The 12,685-nt window shown below is 42.5% G+C and overlaps 1 protein-coding gene across 2 annotated transcripts in view; it reads left to right on the top strand.

Annotated features, from left to right (window-relative positions):
• Positions 1 to 235: 235 nt before the first annotated feature.
• Elmod1 (ELMO domain containing 1) overlaps positions 236 to 12,685 on the top strand; it is a 78,873-nt gene continuing 66,423 nt past the window's right edge. The window contains exon 1 of one of the 2 annotated variants that reach the window (XM_045146611.1): positions 236 to 307. The gene's annotated coding sequence lies outside the window, so the exon portion shown is untranslated. The remainder of the gene's footprint in view (positions 308 to 12,685) is intronic. The other variant, XM_045146613.1, reaches the window with a different exon arrangement.

Raw genomic sequence — 12,685 nt, 5'->3', positions numbered from 1 at the left:
GCCGCGCGCGTCGAGCTCGCCGGGAGCCGTCCTCCGCGGCTGGCGCCCGCCCGCCTCCCTCCTCGCCTCCCGCCCACGGCGCCTCCTCCCGGCTCTCCGAGCTTCCCCGCGACCCACGTCCCCGCCCCGCCCCCGCCGCTCCCTCAGCCCGCAGCCAGTGCGACAGCCGCGGCCGCCTCCGTCCTGCTCGGCGCGGGGACCCGCCGCGTCGTGCGCGGTCGCGAGCGCCCGGGGACCGCGGGCATGGAGAGCGCCCTGCCGCCGCTGCGTCCCGCCCGCTGCTGAGCTCGCCGCCGGCCCGGTCCAGGTGAGGAGCGACCCGAGAGCTGGCCCGCGCGAACGAGCCGGTGCCCTTGGAGACGAGCCGCGGTCGCGCTGCCTGGCGTGGGGGCCCGGCAGAAACGCTGGGGCTGGGGACAGACAGGGCACGGGAAGGGAAGTGCACGCCACCTGGGTGCAGGAGCTCGGGGGTCGCCCCAGACGGATCCTCCTCTCCGTCCCGCGCAGCTCCGCGCGCCAGGCTGTGGCTGCGGGCCCGGCGCGGGTCGCCCAGCTCCCGAGCGCCGCGGAGGCTGGGGGGGCGGGCGGGATGCTCAGCGCTCAGAATAGGACGCGGGGACAAAGGGCGGCCTGGCTGGGGCGAGGGCACCGTCCTGGTCCCAGGAATCCTCCGTCCTGCGGGCTTCAGCCCCCTAGCGCCCGTGCCAGGCAGCGGGTTGGCGGAGCCGTGGCTTTGTGGGGGTCTCTGAGCTGGAACCTGCGCACCCTCCAAGTGCTGGAAACTGCGCTCGCTCGGAGCATCTCCCTCTCCGGAGCAGGTGGGATTGACCGTCTGGCGGGGGAGCGATGTCCTCAGAGCTGTGAACGCCGGCAGGCAGCGGGGCTGGTTTCCCAAGTGTCTTAAGAGTGGGAACTGGTTGCTGCTGCTCACCGGGTTTCTGCTCTGTGGCTAAGTGGCGAGTCCGGTAACACACCTTATGAATATTTCAGAAACGACCTCACAGACTCGTTCACCTCAGATCAAGTTTAATGAATACGTTTGTGAGCCTTTCTGCTCTACTCGAGCAGGTGGATACCCCAGCCTAGAGCGTTCCAAATTTCTTATTTTCCCCTACCAACTAGAAGGAAAGAAAGAAAGACCTTACAAATCCCCAGTGAGCTTTTAGACTGCTATCATACGTCGAGGCTGTCATTGGCAGAGAACATTTTTGGGCAGACATCCAGGCATTGTTCTGCATCTCCGCAGCGTGAGCGTGCTGTGTCAGTCTCTTGACGACGGTCTTTAACTGGTACTGCCAATATGGTGGAAAGCAGGTAGTGTGCCGGTGTTGGGATAAACGTCTTAATTCTGTATCTTCTTATGTCAACACGTAGTCACCACAGACTGATTTTCTCCCTAGAAGTTTCCTCTGAGGTCAGTCTAGTTGAAATTTTGTCAGAGGCACACACATATTCATCATTTCGAGAAATTTCTTTCTCCTTATTCTCTCCTTTCAGGGAATAAGAAGTGAATGTCTTCTCTTGAAGACATTACCATCAAGAACACTCAAAGAAGAACCCATTATTGTATGGAACTTTCAGGGTTGGAGTAGGCATGGGCATCTTGCCCCACACTTTGGATTATGACTTCCATTGCACCATCACAATTAATCAGTGAAAACACACACACACAGAGAGAGAGGGGGGGGGAGAGGGAGGGAAGGAGGGAGGGAGAGAGGGAGGGAGAGGGAGAGAGGGAGAGAGAGAGGACGCGAGAGGGCGAGCAGTCATCACTTTAAAATGACAATCCTTTGCAAATAAAGTTGGCTACCCCTCAGGAGTGTGAGACAGGTACATAATCTTATAAATGATCTTAGAAGGAGACATTGTTGACCCACAAGCCAGACCTCATGTTACAAGATAATAACAGAGGCAACTTTTTTCTTTTGACAACCCCTGTGTACAAGGAACCAGAAGGGCTTCGATTTACGATGTTTCACATTTCGGGAAGGCTCTCCCAACAAAGACCTACTGCAGCCACATCACAGGCTCCACCTCCTCCTGCCAGGCTTTTTCCCAGGCTGTGAGGACAGTGTGTGTTGTTGTGCTTGCTACCGAAGGAAACAAACCTGAAGTGAAAGACTGGCTCATTTGCATTATTTTATCTTGCAGATTTAATTGAAAATAGAAAAATTTGAAAAATTGTTAACTACCAGTTCTTATATTTCAGACTTCACTCAGGCATAGTAAAAGCCCTATGAATACTAGCATTTTAAGAAATGTTTTGAGCTGTTATGGTGTTCTTTGTACTCAAATTGTTATACATGGTATTAGGAAGGATTCCTCTGAAATTAACAAAGTGAAAATCCTTCAGAACTAGCAGTGTTTCCTAAAGCATGTCAATGAACCACTCAGAAATAAAGCAGCTGCATTCATGAGCATGAAATGTGGCAAACTGAAGTTTGCAGAGAGAGCAAAGACACAAACCTCCAGGTGTTTCCAGGAAGGAGTCCCTGAATCCTCTGAGAATTAAAAAAAAAAATTTATTTATTTGAGAGAAAGAAAGAGGGAGAGAAAAAGAATGGGCATGCCAGGGCCTCCAGCCACAAATGAACTCCAGATGCTTGTGCCCCCTTGTGCATCTGGCTTACATGGGTCCTGGAGAGTTCAACTGGGATCCTTTGGCTTTGTAGGCAAATGCCTTAACCTCTAAGACATCTCTCCAGCCCTCTTCTGACTCTTCTGAGAATTTTTAAAAGTCACTTGTAGAGCTATCAGGTTTATTAAATAATGTCAGGCTGGCACATTAAATTTACATTTCAGGTAAAAAGTGCATATTGTTTTCATTTAACTATTTGGAACATACTTATACTTTAATAACTTATTAGTCACTTATCTAAAATTCAGTTTGGATCATGCAGACTGACTCCCCCCCCCACACACACAGCAATCTTAATGGAAATGTCTTATTGTTCTCTTTTTGGGTCACTTACGGGTTGAAGAACTAAAGTAGAGCAGAAGTCATATGCTCCTCTGCAGACAATCTGGGGCAAGCTCAGCTCCAGTTTAAGCTATCGAAAATAACTCCTGCTTAAAAGTGAGCAGTTTCAGTTCAAGATATATTTACTGGGTAGTTCTACTTGCTAGGCTTTGTGGGAGTTGCCAAGGATCCAAAGATGAGAAGAAGTGGGGGTGGGGTGCTATTTGCATCATAAGATGTAGGACTTGCTATGCCAGTAGTGTGAGGTATGTGTGGGGTAAGGTTGGGAGAGTGTTTTTCTGTTGGAGCCTGGGGGAGACATTGTATCCTGCTGGTCAGCTCCAGTCAAGGGGTGAGATGCCCAGAAGTGTTGACAGGGCTGGTAGTGAATCAGAAACTGAGATCTGATCCTGGGAGAAAAGCAGTAAAGAAGGTGCCATGGGCTTATAGGTAGCAGAGTAGGGCTAGATATTGAAGGATTTTATACTGGTGGTCTCATGAAACAGAGTGACCTACTGAAAATGAAGGAGGTGATGAGGGAGATCTAAGTGGAAGATTTTTAAGTAGCTACTAATGGGAAAGCAAGAGGGACAAGTGCACAGATTGGCAAATGGCAGTTTAATAATTGCATGTCATTGCATTTTAAAAAGCAGTCGGCTTGCCCTTTGCTGATAATACTCTGGGTGCTCTGTATAAATCCACTTCCATCCTGATCTTTTCAGGTAAAAATTTATCACCACACAATATTAAAACACATTATTTTAATGTGTAATTACTTCCCTTCTTTTTTTTTTTTTTTTTTTTTCATGGCAGTCTCACTGTAGCCCAGGCTGACCAGGAACTCACACTGTAGCCATAGGCTGACCTTAAACTCCCAAGTACTTGGATTAAAGGCATGTGCCACCATGCCTGGATTTATGTTTAATTACTTTTACAAAAAATTCTGTAAGTTTAAATGCAATGTATCTAATGCTGATAAATATTCCCTCCTCATTACACAATTTCTTGAAATAAGATAAGCATATGTTTTGGTTTTAGCAAATGTGTTTCTCCAGGTAGAAAAGGACATGAAATTGCTATCATTTTTTTATGTGGTTGAGCTATCTTTAAGAAATGCAGATTCAGATGATGGAAAGAATATATGTTGTACAGAAATGGCAGTATGTGAAAATGCCCATATACTTTAGTACCAGAAAGTACCTACTTAGTGTTCCAAGTGCAATTCATTCCAAAAAACAATAGCCCAGCAAATACAATGTGTATCTCTGAAGACTTGGCAAGTATGTCACCAGGAATCAGCATGGGAATTTTGCAGGGAATTTGAAGATCACACCTACATAGTACAGGTTGAGAACAGTTCCTCGTTTCTTGAAGAATCTCATTAGAAAAACTTCACCAGCCAATAATAGAATACTACTCTAGAGTGCTCTTTTGCCAAGAAATCTAGCTATCTTAGGGCTTTTCCTTTAGAAGGGCCCCATATGTTTGAAATTTCCATAGGTGTGGCTAAATTTCCACTGAATGTTTTAACATACATTCTTAAAATTACAGAAATCACCCTACACTAAAATATATAACAAAGTAGAGTCTTATCAAATAAGTAACCATCTCTTAAGATAGAACAGAAAACAATCCTACTCCAGGAATTTATACCAGTCTTCTTTTGCATTATGTCAAATATTTCCTGCCTTACGTTTCTGTGTTATATGAGAAAGAAAATGTACCCAAAGACTGAAGTTGCTTTTTCATTCAAGACAATTAGATCATAGGTCTCATTTTCTGCAAGGTTTCTCATGAACATACTCAGCTTATTAAAAGGGGGAAAAAAAGGTTTACTGCAGTGATCTCTAATGACAGTTTATGGTGGACTACCACTGAGAGAGCATCAGCTGAAACTGTGTGCACATTCACACTCTAAGTCCTTAGTAAGTACTCAGAATCCAGGCATTCTGAAGGCAGCGTGCTCTTGCATCCCGGTAGTACCAGACCTTCCAGTATCCTTGTGCAAACCATGAGAAAGTCACATCACATTTCACACCAGTTTCTGTGCTAGAAAATGGAAGATATACACATTGAAAATTATGAGACTGCTGATGTGGTGGTGCACACCTTTAATCCCAGCATTCTGGAAGCTGAGGTAGGGGGATTGCTGTGAGTTCAAGGCCAGTCTGAGACTACATAGTGAATTCCAGGTCAGGCTGAGGTAGAACAAGACACTACATGAAAAATAAACAAACAAAAAATTATGAGATATGCCAACCCTGATGTCTACACCTATAAAATAAACTTGAAACATCACTATGGTTGCAAGAATGGATAGCTTTGTTTTCAAGGAAATTAGACAATGTATATGAAGCCTGTAAAAACTATATAATGTTTCATATTCCACTGAATTTTTTTTTTTGAGGCAGTCTCACTCTAGCCCAGGCTGACCTGGAATTCACTATGGAGTCTCAGGGTGGCCTTGAACTCACAGCGATCCTCCTACCTCTGCCTCCCGAGTGCTGAGATTAAAGGCATGCGCCACCACACCCAGCACCACTGAAATAATTCTTAATATTTTTTTTTGTTCTTTGAGGGTTAAATAATATGGTTGCTACAAATGCCTAAGGAGAATTTATTACATTCCATTCAAAAATCAGTCTCAAACTGGGCATGGTGGAGCATGCCTTTAATCCCAGCACTCAGAAGCAGGGGTAGGAGGATCGCTGTAAATTCGGGGCCACCCTGAGATTACATAGTGAATTACAGGTCAGTTTGTGCCACAGTGAGACCCCACCTGGAAAAAAATCAGTCTCAGACAAGCTAGTGATTGTGGATTCTGAGTTCTTCACGTAGTCTTTAAATGAAGTTCCCATTTTAAATTTGGGATTAGAATGTGATTAACTAAAAATGCTTGGTGTAAGAGTTTGCTTCCACTACTATAACTCTTTTTTCCAGTTCTCCGTTATACAACTAGTTGGGGTAAGCTGCCTTGTGTTTTAAATTCATGATGAAACTAATAATTTATTTATACCACAGGTGTTTTTCTTCATGTTTTCTCTTTTACTTTAATTGATATCAATGACATGAACTCTGTCCCCTAAATCTTTTCACTTCACCAGTTGGCATTATAAATATTTAAAGCATAAATGTCTCTAGAATGAATTTGCTACACAAATGCATTTCTCCCTTCTTCCTTTAAAAGAAACACATGAACATTCTACCCTATAGAATTTGAAAGCCAAATTTTCTAAAGATTCTATAGTCTAGTAGCATACTTAGATTTTAATGTCAGAGTGTCTGTGGCCTGGGAATCCATTTAAATTAGGGGAAAAATCAAGCAATTGCTTTTAATAGAGAAGTTTAATCATATGTTCTTTAAAAATGGTAAGCACTCATTAAATCTGTTTTAATTAAAATGCATATTATACATATTATTAGTCATACATTGAAAGTTTTTATTAAAATGTCTAACATAAGCTGGGCGTGGTGGCGCATGCCTTTAATCCCAGTACTCAGGAGGCAGAGGTAGGAGGATTGCTGTGAGTTCGAGGCCACCTTGAGACTCCATAGTGAATTCTAGGTCAGCCTGGGCTAGAGTGAGACCCTACCTCAAAAAACAACAAAAAAAAAAGTCTAACATAGAATTTTGGCTCAATATTCTGTGTCATGTATGATGTGTTTGTGGCCCAAGGTGTGAACCCAGTAAATGAAAAGTAAAAGTTAAAATATAGGTGGATGGAGCTTAGTTGTTGCTACACTAAAGAGCTCTCTGCTCTTCCAAATATTTCCCCCTATGATTCCTTTAAATTATAATGAGATACTTAAAATAGAGACACACTCCTAAAGTGTTCATAAATACTAATCACTTTGTAACACAACTGTCAATCAGGTTCCTGAATAATCTGTGTGAATTTGATACAAAACTGGGGTCATTGCTGGCTTGATTAACTGTATCCAAAGAATGTTCATATGTGTGAAAATCAGTATAGGAGTTTTCTTTCATTTTCATTTATTTATTGGGAAGGGGAAGAGAAGAGAAGGGAGAATGAGCATGCATGCCAGAGTCTTTTGTAGCTACAAACAAATTTCAGACACATGTATCATTTTGTGAATTCTGCTTTATGTGAGTACTGGTGAATTGAACCTGGGACAACAAGCTTTTCAAGCAAGAGCCTTTAACTTCTGAGCCATTTCTCTAGTCCTAGATTTCTGTTGGCCTGCTTTGGAGTTTTTACTTGACCATAATAGTTCTAAAACTTAATCAATAATTTAAATATGTAATCTCAAAACCAGTTAATTTGGGTAATAATCAGAATTAAACTTGGTATCTGAGGTTTAGCGGTTAAAGCATTTGCCTGCGAGGCCTAACGATCCAGGTTCAATTTCCTACTACCCATTAAAGCCAGATGCACAAGGTGGCACATGCATCTGAAGTTTGTTTGTAGTGGCTGGAGGCTTTGGTGTGCCCATACTCTCTCTGCCTGTATTTCTATCTGCCTCTCTCTCTCTCTCTCACACACACACAAGTAAGTAAGTAAGTAAGTAAGTAAATAAATAAAATATTTAAACTTGGTATCTCTTATCTGAGAACAAGAATTGAAACTAAAATTATGTTTTTTAAAAATCTTTTTGTTGCCGGGCGTGGTGGCGCATGCCTTTAATCCCAGCACTCGGGAGGCAGAGGTAGGAGGATCGCTGTGAGTTCAAGGCCACCCTGATACTCCATAGTGAATTCCAGGTCAGCCTGGGCTAGAGTGAGACCCTACCTCAAAAAACCAAAAAAAAAAAAAAATCTTTTTGTTTATTTTTATTTTATATTTATTTATTTGAGAGTGACAGGCAAAGAGAGAAAGAGGGATACAGAGAGAGATAGAGAGTGAGAGAATGTGCGTGCCAGTGCCTCCAGCCACTGCAAACAAACTCCAGGTGCATGTGCCACCTTGTGCATCTGGCTTACGTGGGTACTGGGGAATCAAGCCTCGAATCAGGTTCCTTAGGCTTCACAGGCAAGGGCTTAACCACTAAGCCATCTCTCCAGCCCAAGATTATGTTTTTAAAAGAATGGACATGCCATTAACTTAGGTCCTAAAATTTGTTTCAAAAACAGGGTGTAAAGGGTTTGGGGAGATGGCACAGTGACTAAAGGTGCTTGCTAGCAAGCTTGCTGACCTGTATTCAATTCTTCAAAACCCTCATAAAGCTGGATTCAAAGCCATGTAAAGCCAGAGACTAAGTTGTGCACACATCTGTGATCCCACAGTGCCTGAGATTCAATGCACTTAGGTCAATGGGCAGCAGAGCCAGGAAAATCCTGATCTCATGGGCCAACTACACTGACACACATACAGCAGCAAAACATGAGAGACCCTGTCTCTGAAGAAAGATGGAAGGAGAGAACAAACACCAGAAGGTTGTCCTCTGACCTACACAAAAGTTCCGTGGCACATGCATGCCCATATACACAGGTACACACACAACATGCACATCTACCCACACATACACACACGTGTGTGTGCACACAGTGTGGAAGTCCTGCCTTATGAAAAGTTGTGTTATGGAAAACAGTTTTAGTTCATTTAAATATAAGCAACACAGACAAAATTAATGCTATTCATTACTTGGATTCATAGATGAACCAAGTCCTGAAGGAACTCAGAACAAACCACATTGTAGATAAATTGATACATTTTGGACCACCTGTCATGGATGTAGTTAGAGCGAATGCCTTTGCTGGATATGACCTTGACACAGATAATCTTAAAACTCCTAAATTTGATTGTACAGTTTAAATTGAATTCTTAGGCATTTATACATGAATCTTCCAATGTCGAATTCAGGTGTGTGTGTGTGTGTGTGTGTGTGTATTCAGAGAGAGATATTACTTAGTTTACCTCTGTTTTTTGATTTGTAATGAATATGTAATTTTATTACTCTCTACTTAATTAATTCCCAGGCAGTTCATCAATGCAAAATTAAAATAAGTGTGTCTATTCTGTGGCTATCACTAGACTAAACAAGTTATTTCCAGAATATTCTTATTTACTTATTTATTTATTTATTTATTTGAAAGCAACAGACAGAGACAGAAAGAGGCAGAGAGAGAGAGAGAGAGAGAGAGAGAGAGAGAAAATGGGTGCGCCAGGGCCTCCAACCACTGCAAAGGAACTCCAGATGCGTGCGCCCCCTTGTGCATCTGGCTAATGTGGGTCCTGGGGAATTGAGCCCCGAACCAGGGTCCTTAGGCTTCACAGGCAAGGGCTTAACCGCTAAGCCATCTCTCCAGCCCCAGAATATTCTTAAATTATGTAAAATCACATTTGAAGTTGATGGTATGTTTTGTGTAACCATAGAACTAGGCATGTGTCTCAGTTCTAAAGTAAAATTGTCCATAAATTGAATCAAGCATTACAATTGAACATGTGTTCACTTTGGCTATACTCTCTGTCATAGCTATGTACTATGTTTTGGCTTTCAAAGAACTTGCTTATACTATAGGATGGATGTGTATTAATATTTTAAAATATTTTATTTACTTATATTATATATAACTTATTTATATTATTTGAGAGAGAAAGAAAGACTATAAGGGTGGCACTGTCTCCTGCCATTGCAAAGGAGCTCCAGATGCCTGCACCACTTTGTGCATCTGGTGCTATGTGGGTGCTGGGGAATTGAACCCAGGTCAGTAGGCTTTGCAAGCAAGTGCCTTTAACTGCTGAGCCATCTCCACTGCTCTCTATATTATTCTTTCTAAACACTGCTATCTAAGTGACTGTCTTATGTTAATCAAAGTTCCCCAGGGAAACAGAACCAGTAGGTGACACACACATATTTGAAGAGAAGTCCAATGATATGTTCTTTGCAAACTGGAGACCCAGAAAAGATACCGGTGTAACTCTGAAGCGGGGCAAGGGAAGACCTGTGTCGCTGTTCTTCAAGTAAGGAAGGGCCTCCTTCCTCCTTTCTCCACCTTTTGTTCAACTCATGCCCTCAGCAGCTATTATGTTGACCCATAGTAGTGAGAGAGAGCTACTTTATTGAGTCTATAAGTTCAAATGATCATCTCCCCCAGAAACAACTTCATATACTCCCAGATACAGTGTTTAATGTTTGGCCCAGTCAAGTTCACATGTAAAACTAACCATCACAAGGGTTCTCTCACATGCATTAAGAGTCAGAACCCACCCCAGTACAGGAACTGAAAGTGCTAGATACTCCTATTTCTAGACATCTTTGCACCCTAGAACAGCACCCAGCATCCAAACTCTGCCTCAGAGGGAGGTGTTCAGTCAGTGTAAAGCCTTGACCAATGCTGGTGTGATTGGGGACAGTACCAGTCTATACCTGATGATGGCAGTAAAAGTATCCTTGCTAGATTTCTGTGTTACCATGTTAAACATTATTTTTAGCTACACAGTGTCCAAATCTATGGGCGTTACTTTCATAACAAGTTCATTTTCTGCTTAAAATAGAAGAGGTAGCATACTTCTTTTGTTATTTGTTTTTGGTTTTTGTTTCTTTGAGACAAGATCCCATATTATAACCCAGGTTGTCCTGAAACTATATATCCCGGGCTGCTCGTGAACTCTGCGTAGTCCTCTCATCTTAATCTCTGGGTGCTTTGATTACAGGTGCAAGCCATCCTGCCCTAATAGTTTCTGCTTCTTGCAATAATAAGCCCAAATTAACTCAGTGTTAAATCCATCACCCAATAGGACCTACTGAGCTCACAGCATTCTGAAAGGCCCAAAAGTCCTCTCTTTCTACACTATTTGAGATAAGGTCTCTGTTATTGTTGTTTGCCACTGAGAAAGCCACACCAGCTGGCCCAGGGGCTTTGGGATTCTCCTGACTCTACTTCCCATGGCCATAGATGTGCTAAGATTACAGATGTGTGAGTCACTTACATCCAGCTTTTTGTGGGTGCTAGATATCTGAACTCTGGCCAGAAGGTTTGTGGATTTATTACCTTTTACCACTGAGATGTCCTCCCAAGCACACTTCTTCATTTTTTTGAGCAATTATGAGGCAAGGCATCTTGCTTGAAATTGGACAAAGAGATTTTTAGCTGCTGGGACAAATTGGAAAAGATAGAAAGGTATCACTGACAAACCAGTGGAGAAAGATATGAATCTGTATGGGTACTGATTTTAAAGGTAGTTTTCACATGTGATTGTGAGGTTTGTATATGAGAGAATACTATTCAGGACAACAAATATTACGCTCCATCAATTCCAAGAGACAAAATTTTCCTTTCCTTTATTTCAAAAATATTTTATTTTTGTTTATTTATTTGAGAGAGACAGAGTCAGACAGAAGGAGAGAGAGAGAGAGAGAGAGAGAGAGAGAGAGAGAGAGAGAGAGAGAGAGAGAGGGAGAGAGAGAGAGAGAATGGGTTCACCAGGACATCCAGCCACTGCAAACGAACTCATGTACCATCTTGTGCATCTGGCTTATGTGGGTCCTGGGGAATCAAACCTAGTTCCTTTGGCTTTGCAGGCAAGTACCTTAACTACTAAGCCATCTCTCCAGTTCTTCGTTTCCTTTTTTAACATTTATAGAGTTAGGATGTATTGTTAGAGTGTCATGTCTTAATCACATATTTATTTTTCTAATATTAATTTTTATTTTATATTAATTATAACATGTTATTCTCTGTTATCCCCTCACCCCAGCTTTTGTTACCCTGGAAATTCTCCTCAGTGGGGTTATGGTATTCACTGTAGGGTCATGATGGCCTCAGTCAGTCCCTGTGGGGTAGCAGGGGACCATGGCTCAGAATATTACTACCCATTCTATGCCTGTTAAGAGTCTTTCCACCCCCTCTTCCATAATGTTCCCTGAGTCATAGCAGGTCTGTTGGCAGTCTAATTTAGTGTTGAGTTCTCTGTAGCCTTTGGATTTCTGCTTTGATAGGTTTTAATTGATCACTGTGTTTGACACCATTAACCTGGTTGGTTGTCAGGATAGCAGTAAGAGCAGTGTTCATGTCCTCACTTTCCTGCAATTTCTCCTGGGCCATGGCAGATATGGAACAGGTGACACCTATCATAGGCAATCTGCTAACTCTTGTCTTGTCGATCTTGGTTCTCCTCCATTTTCTCTGCCATCTGTAAAATAAAGCAGATTCTCCAAACAATAGTGAGAGCAGCTTAAGGGGGGTGTTATGTAAATTTGACACACACACACACACACACACACACACGTTTTCGAGACAGCAGTGGGAGCTTCTCTGAAGAGTCTGAGTTCCCTGACAGTGGGATTCTGACTTGATTTCTAATATCAGATAGGAGTCCTCCCCTACTGAGTGGATCTCATGTCCAATCACAGAACAGTTGTTTACCCCCACAGGAATGTCACTATTAATCACACTTTTCTACTAGACTGTCTATATTTCACTAAACCTAAGATACCACTGAGATACACTGTCATATTTTGTACTACTCAGTGAAAAGCTCATTGAGAAATTACTTAAATAATGACTGTGCCTAACAGAACATAGAAGCTATAGACTAAAGAATTCATAGAGACACTAAGAACTGAGCCAGTCACGGAAATGATGCAGGTCAAAAATAAAATTCCTGTTTTTGTTTGTCTTTGTCTTTGTTAGACAGACTCTCATTATGTAGCCCAGACTGACCTCAAAGTCATGATTCTCCTGCCTCCACCTCCCAAGTGGTAGTGTGCACCACAATGTTGCTTTTTGTAATTGCTTCATAGTCTCCTTGAACTTTTAAGAAG

This window comes from Jaculus jaculus, chromosome 3, assembly GCF_020740685.1.
Source record: "Jaculus jaculus isolate mJacJac1 chromosome 3, mJacJac1.mat.Y.cur, whole genome shotgun sequence".
Taxonomy (NCBI): Eukaryota; Metazoa; Chordata; class Mammalia; order Rodentia; family Dipodidae; genus Jaculus; species Jaculus jaculus.
Note: the sequence above shows the minus strand (reverse complement) of the source record. Positions and strands in the feature narration are given on the sequence as shown.